The sequence below is a fragment of the Prosopis cineraria genome, unplaced genomic scaffold (genome assembly GCF_029017545.1).
Source record: "Prosopis cineraria cultivar Desert tree isolate PC_DT_omini unplaced genomic scaffold, ASM2901754v1 PC7, whole genome shotgun sequence".
Lineage (NCBI taxonomy): Eukaryota > Viridiplantae > Streptophyta > Magnoliopsida > Fabales > Fabaceae > Prosopis > Prosopis cineraria.
The window spans coordinates 12371111-12391830 of NW_026555338.1; the positions used below are offsets into that span (position 1 = coordinate 12371111).

The 20720-nt window shown below is 32.1% G+C and overlaps 1 long non-coding RNA gene across 1 annotated transcript; it reads right to left on the bottom strand.

Annotated features, from left to right (window-relative positions):
• Positions 1 to 1542: 1542 nt before the first annotated feature.
• On the bottom strand, positions 1543 to 7618 carry LOC129316098 (uncharacterized). The gene is made up of 4 exons (XR_008594691.1): positions 7376 to 7618; positions 6931 to 7065; positions 6076 to 6151; positions 1543 to 5032 (listed from the first exon to the last, which is right to left on the bottom strand). It is a non-coding gene; the product is annotated as an uncharacterized LOC129316098 (long non-coding RNA).
• Between the last annotated feature and the right edge of the window lie 13102 nt (positions 7619 to 20720).

The window sequence follows — 20720 nt, forward strand, 5'->3', positions numbered from 1 at the left end:
TATAACACAAAAGCAATTAATACCAATTCAAAGGTCATGTATTTAAGAATTTAAATCACCATGCGTACATACATACATTCATTTGCTACGATACTAGAGAGATTTTTTTGGAGCAGAGGCTACTCTAGAATAACAATAGAAACTTATGAGATATCTAATAATATATTTGATGGTTTCTATTAAAAAAAAACTGTTAAATTCTTTTTCCATAGACAGTTGAACATGATAACTATCAAATAAACAGGAAGAATGACGTTCAAGCCCTCTCAAGGGATATTATCTTGTGAAAATATGGATTATTATTGTTAAAAGTTGAACCTTAACTTATATTTTTTGTTAGAGCTTTTTTAGAAATTTAACAAGTTAAGGTTCAATTTTTAATAACAACATATCTATGTTTTCCTTAAAGAGGGACTTAAATGTTATTCTCTCAAATAAATATGAATAATAATTTTAAAAATAAAAAATTGTTTGGCTGTGTTAATTTGAAAACAATTTTAAAATTAAAAACTTAACCGAGATAGTTACTAGCAGTTTATGGTGATGACTTATGATAATTATTGATCATGGTAATTGTAATTTTCATTAATAAAATGTAATGTATTTTGAAAATGAGAAAAATAAAATGAAAATAATTTTAAAATGTTTCTATTTTTTGTTTTCATGAGAACATTTTTGAAAACAATTAAATTTGAAACGCTTATCTAAACAAGTTTGTTTTTAAAAACAGAAACCAGACGATTACTTTACCTCTCCATGTTTATTATTTTCCTCTTGCTTTTGTTATCCAACCATTTAAACTTATAAATATTCATTTGAGCCAAAGAAACAGGTCATTTTCGACATTGAATATATAGCAATAATTGTTAGAAATAACTATTTATACTTCATTCGTTCATTTATTTACCAAAAAAAATTGTCTCATAATAGAGACATTGGGCCTGTTTGGTTTTTGTTTTTATTTTTTATTTTCAAAAACTGCTTTATAATATAATTTTTAAAATTAAAAAAAAAATTAGTTTGGTTATGTTATTTTAAAAGCAGTTTTAAAATGAAAAAAATGGCCATGGTTACAAGTAGTTAATGATGGTAATTTGTCATAGAAATTGGTCAAAAAGACTATAATTTCTAATAATCAAATATAATGGGCTTTGAAAAAAAGATAAATAAATTGAAAACAACTTGACAGTATTTCTATTTAAAAAAAATAAAAAACAAAAATCAGTTTTGAAAACAATTAGATTGAGAACACTTATCCAAATTTAAAATTTTTATTTTCAAAAATAAAAAAACAGTTTTTAAAATCTGAAAACAAACAAGCCCATTGTTGCTGAATTTTGTATGTTCACACATAATTTTAATATATGCATGATTTTATTTATTTAAAGTTCTCTTGATCATAATTCATAATGTCCAATTAGCAATGCCAAGACAAAATCATGTATGTGACTTAGGAAAATAATTATAGTTTGGAATATATCAAGAAATATTTCAGTTAAAACTAAATATGTATGTCACAACAGTTAAAAGAACATAGGCAAATTAACTGTCAAGAAAATTTTATTCTCATTCTCTATTGTAAAGCACTAATCGATGTAATTTGGAACAAAATAATTGTCTTTCAATAGGACAATTCGGTACAAGGATGAATCAGAAAGAACTAGCACTTGGCAAGAAACGAATGTTGATGGGGGATGACAATGTTGCATCAGTAAGCTCATATATTTTTTGTGTTATGTTAACACTTCACTTTGGACTTTCTTGTTAATTGAGTTTCAATTTATGACATTTTACTTGCAGAGTTCAGCTACCTGTAGATGCACAAAGAGGAAGAAATTGCTCAATCAATCATAATGAGAATAACACAATCACACCTGAAATCCAATTTGCCAATGCTGCTAGTGAAATAATTAATAATCAAGGTACAAATTCAACCCAATGGCTTCAATATTAAACTACATTTTTACCAATTTCTATATGAATACAACTTTTGATATATCACACATTTCCTTATGTTATAATTTTATCCTTTTTTCCCATTGTCAACTTTCTATTTACCATTTCATGCATTTCAAGTTCCACTGGCATCTTATGTAAAAGACTATAAAAGAGAATATAATAGCAGTAAAAACCTAGTTTACTTGTCCTAATCCTTCATGACTTTTAGGTACATGCTAATGCCATAGCCAACCAAGATAGGTTACATGTACTATTATAATTGGCCTACATAGTTGTATTCATTATTCAACTTAATAACTCAAAGGTGCTTCAAAACTCTATCCAAGCACAACAAATATACTGTTATGTGACAGCAAATGATATAAATAATGGATATACGTGTCTCTCCTTGAATTTTTCTATTGAAGCAATGTTTGACAATCTGAATGCAAATGATACTTCATTACCAGTGTTAGCATTTACAAAGCATGGTGGTGATGACACCAAGGTACATGCATATATGATATGGTAATATCAACAAGTATACTCAATAGTATACATGCAGATTTCTTAACAAGAATAATGTAACTATAACTGGTCACAATTTTGAAGAAAACAAGTGGCTCTCATTGCGTCCTTGCTGGGAGACACCATTGTCCGAGGGTCCAACTAGTCAACAAGGTAATGTTGGAACAAAATTAACATATGAGGCCACACATGTAAAAATAAAAAATGTACTGTGGCCATTATTATAATTTAGCCTAAATAAAGTGGTCTACTTGAAAAAGTTTTAAGGCTTAAGGAGGTGTAATTATTATGGAATTAATGTATAGAGACCAAAGTGATATTTATAATTTGTTGAAGGCCAAACCATAGATAACACAAACTTAAGTCTATAAATAGAGGTTGTGAACCTCAGATTGAGCATAACGAGAAACTAATTCTTTGACTCTTTCGAGAGAACCATAAGGAAGTTTGCAATGTTTATAATTTGGAAGATCACAGTACGCCAATCCATCAACATGTGGAATCTTGTGACTATGGATTTATCTGTTCAGGTATGCTTTCACATTCTATTCTATTCCTCTGAATTGATATGAGATTACATTCAAGTTTATAATTGGTTGCAATTGATTCTGCGGTTTGAATATGAACTCGATTGATCTGGAACAAACAATTCCAACAGGTAATAAACCTATAGATTTCATGGAACTATAAATATTTCACTATATTAATGTAAGTTGAACAAATGAAAGTTAAAACAAATTTATCTTAATTTGCGTTTGGATGTCAGAATGCCAACAACAACAAAATATGACTCTCATCAATGGGGACGAAATCTCAGGAGGCTCAGAAGATGATAGAAAAGCTAAAGGAAAGGAGATTGTAGTCTACAATGATAGCATAAATGAGAAATGACATCGCCAATTTATCACAGGTATTTTTATAATTAGAAAAAAAAATATAATAATGAAGCATTTCCCTTAATGGATATGTGCAATTTTTAATTAACATAATAATTATTTTTGCAAATCTTGGATACAAGAACCAAACTCTGCACCAATTGAACTTTTCCTGATGATTCATTTGGATAAATTATTAAATTTTGTGGGTGTGTGAAAGATAGTTTAAATAAGTTCAATTTCAGGGTCATACTAGGGTCAAATAATATGTAAGAAACGTGTGTGTGTGTGTGATATTACTCTATTGATGCATATTCACTAATATAATCTCCTTGACTCACCCCTTCATTTTCATTTCTGATGTGCAGCTAGCTATGAGATATTCACTCTACATCTAGACTCTGCCTTCATGTCAGTGAGGCAAGCAATTTTGAAGAATCATGTTGATAATAGATGGACAAGTTTGTAATCGTTGGGGAAAAAACTGTTTGCCTTTAATTTTAAATACTTTTTTATGTTTGAAGTAGCTAACCTAGCTGGAATAGTTTCTAGATGGAGAACTATATTAATATTGCTATGATTGTTGTATGGTTCGAATAAATTTGAAACTGTGGGAAATTATCCATTTCTTAGGAGGACTATCAAACTCTTTGGTCAATGGCTATAACTACTATTTTTAAAATCATTAAAAAAAAGTTGAATGCCTTCAAGGCCATTCTAATCCTTCAACTTGTACAGTTGCAACACCCTTCCAAGGTTTCCAATAGGTTGAACCACTACAACAAAAAAAGCTTTTTGGAGCGTTTCGTTTTATACTTTTGGAGCATTTTGTAAACGCTCCAAAAGCAGGAGCTCCTGTATATACGAGAGCGTTTTTCAAATGCTTCTGTAGGGAAGACTTATGGGAGCATTCCAAGTAGGAAAAGCTCCTATAGGTACCCTGCGGGAGCTTTTCTATTTTATAAAAACTCCCATAGGCTGACCATATGGGAGCTTTTATGCCCATAAATGCTCTCATATAAATCCCTATTGGAGCTTTTCTTTTCAACAATGCTGTCGTATGGGATCGGATCCCTATCAGAGCTTTTCTTCTAGGGAATGTTCCCATAGGTTTATTTTAAAAAAAAATATTGAATTCATTTTTTATTCTCTTCATGCATTGGACATCATGACTAATATAAAAAAAATTATTTATATAATTAATATAAATATACAAGCAATTTCACTAGTTCAACTAACTAATCTCCAATACTATAATATACATAATATTATAATGTAGATTGCAACCTAAGAAATTAAAAACATTTGCAATACTCTCATGCTTACATGGTACAAATAAATACATCTAACACTATTCTTACTTAGTTGCAAAGTACTCGTTCACATTCTATCAGCAAAATATAAAGAAAAATAATTTAGTTAAACCATAAATATCATATTAATTATGAATAAAACACATCATTCAAAGTCCATACCTCTCTGTTCACGTCCCATTGAGATAAATTTTTTCAAAAAAATGTATAACATTAGGCATGTTACTTTGAGCCTGTATTTTTTTCTCAAAGATGCAAAAGACATCCTTTTTGTGAAGGCTAGGACTAAATTCAGATTCACTTATCTCATCCAACAAGCTGGAGCATAACATCAGCTTTTTCACATCTCCATCTTTAGATTGCTAGCTTCAATTACGCCTGCACGTATATACCATGACAAGACATTCAGAAACAAGTCTATGTTAAGCAAGTCTAAGATCAATTTTCTATTCCAGAAGCTTAATCCTAACCCCATGATTATGATGTATTGAAAAATTATTAATTAATGTGATATTCATATGCTAAGTATATCTTTTGTCATGTTATGCAAAAACACCAAGAAGCATTAAATACTGCGTGCATTGGGTCAAAAAGTCTACACCACCTTTACTTGCTATTTCTATGAGAGAAAGAAGTGGGAAAGGAAAATAAGAGTCAGAAAGATTAAAAAAAGGTCTCACAATTCATATGCACTCATCAATATCAGTGGAGGGCTCTCCGCTCTTAGTCTCATGTCTCTGTCACAACATTAAAAAATCCTTCCTACTTTTTATTTACTTTCAAGTTCTAAGATATCAGGTTATAGAGGGGAAAAAGTGATTTGACAGTACATGAATTTTGTAGCTACTTGTGAATGGTTGAGAAGGAAAGGACGTCAGGGCTGTTCTGGCTTGATCAAAAGCCACATTGTACAGGTTCTGCAAATCAGTTTTTCACAATGAAAATGGAAGAATTTGCTGCAATCCATACAAATTCAATGAGAATAGGTTGAAAATGTATAGGCTTTTCTTGAATAAAGCAATCTTCATTATTCAAGAAAAGCCTACGCAATGCAACAAATTCAATGTCAAGATCAGAGGAGTCAAGGCAAGGGGACGTTGTCATCATTTCATCTTCTTAAAAATAAACCTATTTTTGGAGCAGTAGACCTTGAGGTCATTAGCTTCTCGACCATTCGAAACATCTCTAGACATTCTCAACTGTTCAGGAACAATGAGAGTTCCACTCTTATCATGGTAAGATTCATAGATAAAGTCTACAATAGTGTCCTGCAATAAGCTATTCAGTACAAGATTATGAACCAGTTTTGTAAATCTCTGAGATAAATAAGATGAAAGATTTTATCTTGATAGTTTATTGTTTGTCCCGCAACTATAAGAGAAAAAGAAAAATAGCAATAAACTAAAATTAAATAAATATACCAGTGGTTTAGAAGCATTAAGCTAGTGGTATATATGTTCATTTTGAAACCATGTCAATTGTCTTTTGGCGAAATTCCTGCATGAAAGTGTACCCAATAAATTTAATTGAAATGAGCACCTCATGAATAGCCAACAACGCTAAAGGGGAAGAAGTGGTCACTTGAATATAGCAATGCAAGAGTAACTACACACAAGGGCATTTTTCACAAACAAAATGTGAAAACAAAAGCTTTCTGGTGACTACACCTAAGTAGGAAAACTCAACTATAGAAGCAACATGATCCAACAACATTTGTTCAAAAAGTTCAATGTTTCATCATTTCCTGCCATTACAGAAAAGGGCATATTTTAAGCAGAAAATCACTCTTACATCTACATGGTCTTAACCCTCTCTATTCATAGAAATTAAAATGAAGAACATCGTCCACCTTTAATCAGATGAAGCCACTAAGTTTTGATAAAGCAATGTTCCATATAAAATCCCATGTCAAAATCTATTTACTATCAATTGAGAACTCGGTATCCATCAATGAGCATGAAAGGCATATCTCATGATCAACAGGTCCTTTCTCACAAAAAAAAAAAAAACGGCTCATTTACGAAAGTAACACAGCATGTACACATTTTTAAGCTTGGAAGCAAGCAAGAAAATAAATTTTGTCTAACGAAATTTCATGGGAAACTAGCCAATGAATGTTCTAGGAACTCAGTCAATAAAAAAAGAATGTTCTAGGAAACAAAGTTAAAAAATGAACCGAGATCCAGAATAATGAGTCACATGCCCTTTGGATCTGTGTAGTGTCTTTGCTTGTAGCTTCAAGCTAACGGAAAATGATGAAGTGGGTAATGTCTAACCTCTACTTGTCATTGAAGAGATTGAACATAATTGATGATTTCATTGAGCATGCCTGCTTTTCCTGTGATTTTGTTACAATCTGGTACTAAGCCTTGCAAGTATTTCATTCTCTCTCTAATCTTTTCCCTTCTAACCTACAAGACGAAACAGAGCTTGCATTGTTTAATTACCGGAAGAAAAGCCGACAAAGAAAAGGATCGGTCATTTTCTGGTTCTTACTCTTTCTGCTAAGCTATGGCTATAAATTTTTTTCTTACATTTTTCTTTTGCTCTTTCAACCAATCCTTAGGTCCTTACAAATTCTGAGGGCCAAGGCAAGTAGAAGAGAAGACAAAAAGAGCACGGTAACTAAATCTGAACCTGAAGAAATGGTGAATAGATGACCGAATTTGGAAGAAGAGCTACATGACAGGTGTTCTAAGAGCTAGGGAAGAAGAGCTTTACCAGAAATGGCATCAGAGTCCAGCTACAGCAGAACACGGTGGCGACACGATGGCAAGTCTTCGACGAGCAGCAGCAACATCGAGCTAAAGGAAAACGACCGGTGGCGAGCTTAGTGCAGTAGATCTGGTTTGGGTCGCAGATCTAGTTTGGGGGGAGGCATCGAGCTTGAGCAGCAAAGGACGAGAAGAACAGCGAGGAAATTACTGAAGTGATGTTCAATAAGGGTTTCGAGTAGAGTGGGCACTGGGGTAAAAACTGAAGCATCAAAATGTTAAAAAAAATCTGAAATTAAAAAACATATTGGGCTTATGGGAGCGTTCAAACTAAAAAAAGCTCCCATAAGCTTTGATCTACAACTACAAGTGTATTTTTTATCCAAAAAACTCTTATAGACTCTTTTTGAAAAAATAAATTGTAAAATTACACCTTCGTGAGCTTTTCAGCCTGTAAATGCTCTCGAAGGCAATAGTCTATTAGAACTTTTCTATTTAAAAATGCTCCAATATATTCTGCCTCATATTTTAAGAACGTTTTATCTTATAAATACTTTCGTATGGGCACTCTCATAACCTATTTTTATAGTAGTGAATACATTGGCAATTCTTTTTAGAGATTATTTTTTGCTCTTCTTTTTTAATAGAATTTACTGAAAAATATTTTCCTGCTTGCTTGATAAGTGATGAATTTTGCATCGGTTTATATCATTATCATGTTTAATGGTACATTTATATTGAACAAAATATAATTAAATGAAGTTTATTTTCAAATTAATTTACACTAGAAAATAAAGAAAACAAGATGATTCACAAACTTCAAGAATAAATTAGAACCTAAAATTATTTATTCCGCTTACATTTCATTACTCCAAAATTACCTCCTCTCATAAATGCTTTTAATGAAGATAAGTGCTAATCTAAGATTCTAAAAATATTTAAACAAGCTCTCTCAAAATCGTAAACAAGTGTTTAGTTAAATTAATTGCCCGATCTCTTATTGCAATTAAGAAAACCTAATTTTAAACATCAACCCTAATGTGGCTATGCAAGGTTAGCAAATATATCTCTATTTTATTAGCAAAACTATCCATTCAACATACAAATATTAAATTCTTATATTATTTTACCCAAGTTCTATACTCGACCTAATCCTCTCAAGCATCAATCAATTCAACCTAATATCTAAATGGTGGCTAAATGCTTATAAGCATCAATAAAGGAGTAAAATAAATACATATATCATTAATCACAAAAAGAGAGGAGGAATTTAGTATTAATCCATACAAGGGTTTAAAATAATCCTAAATCAAAGAGTTTAACTAATCATAACTATCAAAAAGCTACAAATATAGAAAATATTCACAGCCATATTAGATTACAAGAAGAGAAATGGAGAAGAAATAAAGGAATTGAAGAAATGGAGTTTCAAATATCTTTAAAGCTTTAACCCTTGAACTTAGCTCATCCAAAGCTTAAACCCTAGCACAACTAAGCTCCTAAGGTGTCTTTAAGTGTGTAAAATGCATTTTGGGTTGAGCTCTCAATCTACATGCATCCTACCCAAGCATTTTCAAATAAATAAAATGGAGCATTTTACTTATAGAGGCAAAAGTCACGAACGAAAGTCACGACTTTAAGATGACTTTGACAATTTTGCACTATTTTTACTGTTAATAAAACTTAGTCTTTATGCAATTGATTTCTTCGTCCAAAAGCCTTCCAAAAGCATCAACAAATATCCAAACATCTAATTAAACTTTAAACCAAAATAACATAAACTTAGTTCCAAAGTTTCGAATTAAAGCCAAGTATACAAACCCAAAATAAGATATACATTTTCTTAATTTAAATAATCAAAATATATACAAATGAGATAAAATATATTAAAATTTAAGAAAAATGTGATGAAATACCACAAAATTCTAGAGATTAACAAGTTTCAACTTTCAAGGACAATAAATTGTTTAGTTTTTTTCTCTTTTTTGCAAGAGGTCTTATATGTTATTCTCTATTTTTTTAACAATGGTATATATTTAACCCTTCCATATAGAATCATGATGTGATTCTATTATTACAATGGAACTTGATCCTTTAAGGAGAACAAAATATGATTAATGTTTTAACAAAGAAATATAAAAAAAATTACATGCAAAATTTAAAGAATTTACTTGGAAAAGTAGCATGAAAAGAGAAGCAGAAGCAATGATTGTGGCTCCTTGAGTTTGAGGCAATGGTGATGACAACTCTACTAGCTTCAACTTTGGATTTGGAGTGGAAGGAGATCATGGCACAAGGGAGAGGGAGAAGAGTCACTAGTAGGGCAAAGTCAATCCTTTAGCTTCAATCTTCAACTTCATATTGTAATGTTGGTGATGAGAGTGTTGATGAGTGACAATAAGAGGAGAATGGATTGGAGAGGTTGAGCTTGAGAGTTAGAGACGAGACCAGTGACACGAGTGGTGAATTTGAGTTTAGCGAGAGGTCAAGTGAAAACTCATTATGACAAAATAAGCTAAATATGATATCATATATTTGACAGTTATAAGTTAAAAATGACAAATAAAAAAGGCGCTAAATACTTGACTGTTGTTTCAAAACAGACTGTCAAGTATTTAGTATATATTTGATAGTTATAGGGGCAACTATGAACACTGTATTTTGTTCGAGTCCTAATAAGTAAATAAGATAATATCCATAGTAAAATAAATAAAAAATGAAAATAATAAGAATAAAAAATAATATTTTACAACAAGAATATATATATATATAAGTTGGGTACAAAGATAAAAAACATATATTCAAACTAGATCATAATATAATAATTGAAATAATTAGAATATAATATAATATGATATTATAATTTGAAGATTTCAAGATAACCTAATATCTAATATTAAGATTAGAAGATTTCAAAACAATATAATAATCAGGATATAATAATAGGAAAGATAACAATTAATATCCAATATCTAAATAATAGTAATAATAATAATAATATATAAAATACTAATATTGATCACAATAGGATTGAAATATGAGGAAAACCCTAGATGAATGGGTCTATATAAAAGAAAATAAAGATAAAGCATAAGAGAGTGAGAGAGAAACTCAACGAAGGAAATAGGAAATAATAAAAATTCAAGTCAACTGAAATTCATAGAGGTAAGCTTACCTTTCATTAAGCCCTAACACTTTAAGAATTTAAACCTTTTCTTACAAGCTTGATTTTAATCTCTGCTAACTACCATATATGTTGCAATTCTTTTGTCTCCTTATGATAGCATGATGTAGACTTGTTATAATCCCTATATATTTCTTTTCTTTTTCCCATCTCATCTTGAATCCTATTCCTTTGTCTTCATGTGTGTGATCCCATAACTAGAGAAAACTATTCACTCTCTTAGTGAATAAGGCATGGGCATCTACATGTATTCAATTTTATTTCATCAATAATTTTTTATTAATATTTTGATAGCCTCCCAAATTTATATCCATTTGATGCATAGCAATAAATTATTGCATGTACATAGTTTTAAAATTATCAGTTGTGTGAGACTTTCGAGTCCCTGCAGATTTATAAATTAAATAATTTATTCTACGCAGCGATAAATTATCACGAGTACATTTTAAAAACATTTTATCCTTAAGTAAAAAAATATTTTCCTAAAAAATAAATAAAATAAAATAAAATAGTTTTTTGAAAGGTGAATGTATGAAGCTTTTTTAAATCTTATTAAAATATTTTTCACAAAATCATCCCTGAAGATTTTGTCACAAATAAAGAAATAAAATATTTTTCATAAATAAAAAACTAAAAACCAACATTAAAAATTATTTTATAACAAAGTAATATTTTTCCTAAAAATCTCAACCAAGAGACATACATTTTTTCCCCAAACTACGTGGGCTTTGATCTCTCAAAAGGATACGTAAGCTTTAGGGTTTTATCTTAGGTCAAGTCCAACTTATAAATATATAAAGTTTTTCCTTTTTAATTTTCTAATTTTTTATCTTATTTTTAAGGATAATTAATATTTTTAAGGCCATTTAAATTTATATAGTTAACTTAAGATAACCATTCACATGAATAGGTGTTGTGGGGTGCCTAACACCTTCCCTACATACAATCAACTCCCTTACCCTTTTCGTTATACGTAGGTCATGCGTTAAAAGGGTTTCCAAAATTACCTGTAAAATTTTGGTGGTGACTCATAAAATATTTATATTTTTATTCAATTTTCCTTCTTGAAAATTCCAGATCGAGCACGACAGTTTGGCGACTCCACTGAGGACTTACATCAAAGAGTCAAGCCTATTCAAGTTAACTGTGTGAATTTATTTGGCCTTTTTTTATTTTAATTATCCTTTTTTAATTTTTTTATTTAAAGTTTTTTTGTATTCTTTATTCTCTTGATTAGATGATTTAACTTTCATGATATCTTGTAGTTTCTTGGTTAACATATTTATATGTTCTCCACACACACTGAGCATTCACACATCTAACCTCACACACATGTTGGGCCTTATACTTGAGTCTAAAAGTACCCTAAGTTAGTAGAAGTTAGTAGCGATTTTCCTAAGGGACTTTAAAGTCCCTTGAAGTCATCGTGAATACTTTAACTAAGTCAATATCTATTTAACAAACTTAATCTTTGAAGGGTTATTAAACTCTCATAGGGTTAAATTAGTTAAGTAAATTTTCCATCTCTCTGGTGGAAGCGGCTTAAAGACCTTGTTTAGGATATATTAGATTCACCCTAAGAATTTTACACATTACATGAATCTAGTAGCCCCCATGAGAGCAAATATATGATATCGTATCTTTGGACATGCCTCCTATAAGGCACAAAGGAGAATATACTTTTCTTCGTGCATTATTTTTTTTACATTAAAATTCCTAGATTAGGAGTAACAAACTGTAAACCACAATGGCCTTTTTAATATCATTAGACCTAAAATGTGCCACAATGAAGGTATTTAGACTAGTACCTTCCCTTCCCTCAAGTTGAAGGGTTCTTAACCCTATTGGACTATCATATTATATAAAGTACACCAAATCTTTTTATGCACGTTATTAATATTTTTATATATCACCAAAATAATTAATAATAAGCTTGGACTGGTTAACATAGATTTTTTTTATCCCTAATCATGAAGTGGCCTAGTCACCCAAGATTTATGGTTTGATTCCATTCCTACGAGATACAATAAGGATCCGTGGGGAGGGAAATACTTTAAAAAAAAAGGAGTGAAAAAAATATAATTTGTGAATCATTCTAGGCATTTGAAGTGGGAAAATGGAGGTAATAAGAATGTCAACTCCATTGCAATAAAGATAATGGAAAGGAGTGGTTTTGAGCAAGGGAAAGAATTAGGTGCACACTTCCAAGGCATCAAATCCCCAATCAAATTACTTGAGAATCATAAACATCAAGGATTAGGGTATGAACCTCTTTTAGAAGAACGACTAAGGAAACAAGTAAAAATCCCTCACCTTAAAGATACTTTCCTAACATTGACTGAAATCCTAAATAAGCCAATCATTGTAATGATCGCTCTAGTTGATGCAAGGGCTTGCGTGTGGATCTCATTGGACACTCCTAGAATTGCATTAGAAAATTAGGAGATTGAAGACAAGTTTGACTTTATTCCAGGAAACCAAATTCCTTAGAACACTTGCCCATTGTGGAAGTTCTAAAGCCCTTAAATGGTGGTTCATTAATCACCTTTGACATGTATAATTATGAGTATGATGACGATGATATAATCCAAGTATACACAAAAGTCATGGAGTCAGATGAAAAACGAATCTCCCCACATGAAGAAATAATTGAGATAATAAACATTGGGACTATTGAAGATAAGAAAGAGCTAAAAATGATAGATAATCCAAAAGGGGGCAAATGATTGAACTTTTCAAAGAATACTTGTGTCACGTCCCGCAACATGGCAGTGATTGGCACAAGATATATACACAATATACATCTCTTAAGCCTTGATCAAGGAAACTTTAATCTAGTATTTTAGTTCATTTAAAATATGATAGAAGATAATTGTGATATTTTCATATACAAAAGATCAATAAACTTTTGTAAACAATTTTGCTAGAATCTCTCCTTCAAATAGGACCTTCCAAAGTCTCTACCACACTAATATATAATCTAAATTAGAATCCTATCTATAGTTAACATCGAGCATACCTAATTGTAATTTCAACATATAACAACTAATTAACCATTTACAGCACAAGAAAGATATACGCGAAAGGTCTTCTCCCCAATTCAACAAGGAGTCCCTCGTAGATCAACAGAAGATAGATCATCGGTTATGTTATCTGAGACCAAAAATATTTTTAGTGAATAACCTTCCAACAATAATATTTTTGCAGATTCAAATTGAATAAACTACCACATATACATATATTAAAGAAAAAGAAATTCAATATAAACAAATTTGTAAGCTAGAAATAAAAGTTCCTCATATAACTTCAATATCAAGAAACTGAAAATCTATAACGATAAAATAGCTTTAACGTTTGATCTTGCAATTCAAAATAATTAAATAAATGCATAAATGAAAATAATAACATTACTAATTAAAAAACCATTAGAGTGTGAAATCATCAATTAATTAAAATTCAATTTTCTGAGGATTTATTAGAACAATTCACAAATGTGGATACACAGTCCACGAGAGTAAATAACCAAATGCAACCTGAGCTACGAAACAAACATGGACACATAGTCCACGAGGGTAATGCTAACCAAACACGGCTTGAAGCCACGAAAACAAACGCAGGTACGAGACACACGAATAACAAACGTGAGAATAAAGCTCACGAAAACAAGCTAGCTAGTCATTGACCAAGGCGCGCTAAGAACTAACGAGACTGCCATTAGCAACTAGTGTTCTATATAAAATCCCCTTCAAATTTATTTTCAAACATGCGAGAAAATCATCACTTTTAAAATATATTTCTCATTTTCAAACTCAAACTCGCATGAATAGATTTCAGCATTAAAAACTTGCCAAAACAAAATTTCATAGCTAACGTCTATGTTTGGCATTTATTGAGTAACTCAAAAATTACCAGAGTTGATAGAAATAATCTTATCAATTTTAAAAATATCCTTCAAACATAAAAGCACATACACATGTCATAATTCAAATATTCTTTAACATTTCTTTATAAATTCCCAAAACCAAAAATAATTTAATTAACAAAGTAGTAAATAATAAATACAATTGTTACTAAATGATCTATGTAAAAATATATATTTTGGCAAAAGAATTTTATTGATAAATCAATTGGGATGCTATCCACTTGCCTGCAGTACTCTCAATGCTCAAAACTCACTTCTTACAACTCTAATCGAGCTTCCTTCATCCAAACACCCTATGATAGACAACAGGATCTTAATGGGCCTTTCTTTTAAATTAATAAATTCTTTTCCAAGAGAGCCTACTCAACCAGGATTAACTATAATAACTTCAAAATTTTAGGACCATAATTTACACATAAAAGTTTCTTCATATCACTAAGCCAAAATTAACTATTAAATTAGCATTTAATCTCTTCTTTGGCTTCCTGTCCTACACCTAATGTGTAACATTCTAAACTATTTAATGGGATTTGGTAACCTTAATTCTCCTGTCCAACAATTTCAAACATCAAAATATAACTTCTAAAATGATAATATATCTTATAAACTATCAACCACATAACCCTCAAGAATCCATAACTCAAATAAGATCTCATTAATTCCTTAGTAAATTCCTTCACAAAACTCAATTTAGAATAAAAAAAATTATTAACATTGTCCAAGCCCAATCATGCATTCTTGTGAAATTGACAAGATTACACATAAAAAAAAAAATCAATCTAAACTCTGGCATTTTATCATACACCTTGCGAGCTTCAATATCCAACTATAATACCAAACTTCATTCTCTTCAATTTCCTTTCTAAAAATTTTCATTATCCATTTTTAAACTTCAATTTCCATTTTGCCCAATTTTTTTTTATTCCTTCAACACAAAGCAATTGACCTCAAAAAACATTTAAATCAATTCTTCCTCTACAGCAACAACATAAAAGTGAAATTATCTAACGAGAATCATGCTCCTAAACACAAATTTTAAACTGACCGTATCCCATTTGCTCCCTCAACCATGCACAACAGCAAACAAAAAAAGAAAACAAGAAAAAAAGAAACAATTACAATTACAACCTTACAATTACCTATACACAATCAGATCAAGCGAGGAAAGGAAGAGGATAGAGCAAAACACACTCACGAATCAAGGGAGAGCTGAAGAGAAAGAATTGTAGCTCCTATAGACAAATCATGGCAGCACCGAGGAGAGAAGGCCGACAGCACCAAACTAGGAACATGGGCTCACGCGAGAAAGCTCCAGTTTCCAGCAACTTAACTCCCCACGCACTACCAGCAGAACAAACGAAAATGGAGAAGACAGAACAGAGAATAGAAACACATGTCTCCCTTCTAGTTAAATGGTGAAATGAAATGAGGAAGAAGATTCACGAATCAAACAACAGCTGTGGTCGGAAAATCACCCACGCCTCCACTCGATCTTGCCATCTACAGGACGAAGGGAAGAAGGTAGGGAAGGAAAAATAAAATTGTGACCTTAGGGAACAACCACAGTGGTGGACGAACAGAACCCCCACGATTGTCAGCGGTGAGAGAACGAAGAGGAGGAAAAAGGTTGACTGATGACCGAACTCCCTCTGCCTCTCTGGTGTTCTGGAAAGATCGCAAAATATGGAATGGGGAGGGGAAAAACTGATTTTATGGCTTTTTTGGTATCAGATTTTTAATTATTATATATATATATATATATATTTTAGAGGGCATTTCAGTAATTTTGTTAAGTTGAAACAGAAAATACAATCCCCAACCAGCAATTCGAATGATTTTAGCACCCCCAATCCCTCTACATATTTTGATTCATAAAGATATATTTAAAATAGCATATCACCAATTATAATTCCACTAAAATTTCTTATTACAACTTGAACTTAAACATCCATAGTAAATACCATTAAACTACCCTTCCATCTCATAGTATCTACTCTAAAAATTTATAAAATATAATCAAAATATTTAATAATTTTTTTTTTTAAAAAAATCTTTGGGTCATTACAACTTGGATGTGTTTGCATGGTCCTATCAAGATATGTCAGGCCTTGACCTAAAGATAACATCTCATCAAATTCCTTTGCTCCCTAACTCCAAGCAAAGAAATAAAAACTAAGAAAGTTGACGACAAACATGTCCCTCATCGTGCGAGAGGAGGCAATGAAACAATTAGAAGTTGGTTTCTTAGAAGTGGCAAAGTACCCCCAATGGATGGCAAATGTTGTCATCGTTCCAAAAAAAGATGGTTATTTTTGAATGTGCGTCGACCATCGTGACTTAAATAAGGCTAGTCTAAAAGACGATTTCCCATTGCCCTATATTGACATATTAGTTGATAACACTGCGTATAGCCATAGATATTCATTTATGGATGGGTATTCTGAATATAACCAAATCTCCATGAATGACAAAGATAAAGAGAAGACTACATTCATTACACAATTGGAAACTTATTGCTATAAAGTCATGCCTTTCAAATTAAAGAATGCAGGAGCAATTTATCAACGAGCTATGGTAGTACTCTTTCATGATATGATGCATAAAGAGATTGAGGTATATGTGGATGACATGGTAGCTAAGTCTGTGGAGGGCGAAAGTCATGTATTGGTACTTAGAAAATTGTTCAAAAGACTATGCAAATATAAACTCTGATTAAACCCCAACAAGTGCATTGTCGGGGCATTATCCGGTAAACTACTGGGATTTATTATGAGTTAAAAAGGTATTGCAGCAGACCCTAACAAAGTGAAAGCAATTTGAGAAATGTTACCTCCTTAAACAGAAAAAGAAGTTCAAAGTTTCTTAGGGTGATTAAATTACATCGCACGATTTATTGCAAAACTGTCACTGACCTGTGAACCAATATTCAAACTTTTAAGAAAGAACAACACCAAAAAATGGAACGATGACTGTCAACAAGCATTCAATAAGATTAAGCACTACCTATTAAATCCTCTAGTTCTAATTCCTCCTACCCCAGGGCAACCACTAATCCTTTACTTAACAATATGTCCCAATTTGATGGGGGCTATGTTAGGAAAGAAAGAACAAGCCATATATTACTTGAGCAAGAAATTCAATGATTGTGAATCTCATTATTTAATGGTAGAGCGAACTTGTTGCAGTCTTGTATGGGCTACTAGGAGGCTAAGGCAATACATGCTCTATTATACTAAATGATTGATTTCTAGGTAGACCCACTCAAATACATTTTTGAGAGCCCACATGTGGCCGGCAGGGTATCCAAATGGCAGGTGATATTATCTAAATATGACATAGAATATCTAACTCAAAAATCTATCAAAGGAAGCGCCATAGCTAATCACTTGGCTGAAAATCCTTTAGATGAAGTCAGCCATTGAATTCCTAATTCTTGAATGAAGATATATGCACTATGGCAGAAGCCCAAGAAAACTACAAGGAGAGTGAGTGGGAGATGTATTTTGATGGTGCTGCTAATATGCATGGGAATGGCATTGGAGCAATAATTGTATCCCTTAACGAGAAGCAATTCCTAATCACCGTCAAGTTAGAATTTGACTGTGCAAATAATATGGTAGAATATGAGGCTTGCATTAATAGTCTACAAGCTGCCATTGATCTAGGTATAAAGAATTTGGAAGTTTTTGGTGATTCTACCTTTATAATTTATCAAGTGACTGGTGAATGGTGGACTAAAGATTTAAAATTGATCCCCTACCAAGAGTACTTGACAGAGATGATTAACTAATTTAAAGTAATCAATTTTCATCATATGACTAGGGACAAAAATCGCTTTGCCGACGCCTTAGCTACCTTGGCGGCTATGATTCAACTTGATTGCAGGGTCCATATTCAGCCTATTCAAATTGAAGCTAGAAAGGCACCCTCATTTTGCTTGAATGTAGAGGAAGAGGTTAAGGATCAACTTAGTACTATAATATCAAAACCTATGTGAAACACAGAACTTACCCCACTGATGCCACCCACAATGAAAAGAAAAGCATACGAAGATTCTCTTTGGGTTTCTTTATCAATAATGATATCCTATATAAGAGGAATTTTAAAGGGACCTTGCTACATGGTGTGGACTCTAAAGAAGCGTAAAAGATTATGTTAGAGATCCATGAAGGCATATGCAGTACACATGCGAATAGCCATTTGATGATCAAGCAAATTCAAAGATGTGGCTATTATTGGATAACTATGGAGAAAGATTGCATCAAATATGTAAGAACATCTCATAAATGCCAAAAAATTTTGGGATGTTACACTGTACCTATTGTAGAAAACAAATTGACTCCTTGAGACTTATACTTCAGCTATGAAGATGATTCATCAAGTGCTGATTGGAGACATCATTAATTTTGATGATGGGCTATTTAGTAGAACATCATTTGAAATCATTCGGGATGAAATTTTAAGTAAAATCCTCGAGTACGATACGGTGAGCACTAGTTTGATGACCTTCTACCTGAGATAATTCTTCAATATTTATCAGTTAATTACTTGAATTATGCATGTGTGTGTATGCACACGTATTAACTTGCATATTTTTCACCTAAGTCATATTTATAACTCATTCGTGGTTCTTGGTGGCCTCAAGTCGAGGATCATACTAGTTAATCCTCATGATGTCTCTCCCCACAATAATATCACAAAGGAAGCTCTTGAAAATTAAGCAAGAATGCTTTCAGGTCAATTTCGAGAAAGTGGAGTAGACAAAGATACTTTATTTTTTGCTCCTTATTGCTAAGGGTGAGCTGCTAATACTTATTACGAGTAAATATTTTTTTATATTTACTTGTTTAGTAGCACGTACTATTTCCTGCAGGGGAACACTGGATGCTTATTGTGGTTAATCTCGTTACTTTAAAAATATGGTATCTCAATCACCTTAATATAGAACCAAGTAACAGGAAAGATATGGTGATACTTTTTAACAAGTAAGTTAGATTTTTTCACTTGTTATTTTTAGTTTCCATACATATATATTTCTCATTCGTTCCATACTTCCTTCTTAGAGCTGTGGTGTTGTATCGCACTACGACCAACAAGATCGTATCCCTTAGGATGAGGGCATTTGAATCTTCAGAGAAATGGGTCATTGTTAAGGTATTCATTTAATTGGCCAATTCTTTAATCAAGAAACTATGTCATGTTTCACAATTTCATTGATATGTGCATTTTTTTTACAGTGTCCACTCCAGCCAGATTAAAGCAATGACTATGTTTATTGCTTGATGAAGTTCATAAAGGACATTATCACCCATACCCCTACCACATTGTCTGTAGTGGGATTCATCGAAACTGCTTCTAAGATCCTTAGTGTATTGCCATTATAGGTAGATGTCAGGACCAATTCCTCTCTGAAGGCCTTTTTCGTGACCAGCATAATAGCACAGTACCAAGTACTGCTAGGTTAGGACTAGATTCATGCTAATGAGTACATCCCTTCCTTGCTACACTAAATGCTTCTCATGTAGAATGGGAAAGAGGTAGAAGTAGTCTGGGTTGAGGACAAACCCTTTATGATGGTCACTGATTTTGTGGATGCGAGGTATTATGATGCTAATGTGGGCCTATTCACATTTCTAAGGGCACAAGAGGATCCAAACAGAGCCCTTTCGTGCAAAACAACAGCTCATACTATCGTGCCTTTAGCATCACAGAGGCATGAACTTATCATAAAACTAATGGATGATTGAGTTAGACCACAGAAAGGCCATAACAGTCATGGCCATCCAAAATTTATGGTTGCACAACATACAGGAAAGATTGGAAGGCTACAGACCTGAGACTTTTAGGACCAAGGTCATATATGAAGATGAAACCCAGAAAGTAACTCAACTACGTGAGTAAGACCATGCACCTCTAAAGTTCAAAGACATAGCCTTAGAGGTACAGTGTAACACTTGCCCCGAGTATTATCTAAAAATCACACAATTCAAATAAACTAAGTGTGGTTAAGGAGTTGATCCTAAAACTAACTTAGAAAATAAACCTTTTTAAATCAATAAAAAAATCCACCATCATAAAATAAAAATTTAAAGCCTTTAAAAAAATTTATAGGTTCTACCTATAGCGCACGAAAGCAAGCTAGACGAAAGTGGAATAATAAGATGCTGTCATGATAGCATTAAATTACTGTCATGACAGCCCTCCCAGGCCAACTTCCAGGAGGTGGCGTTCCGCCATTCGACCTCC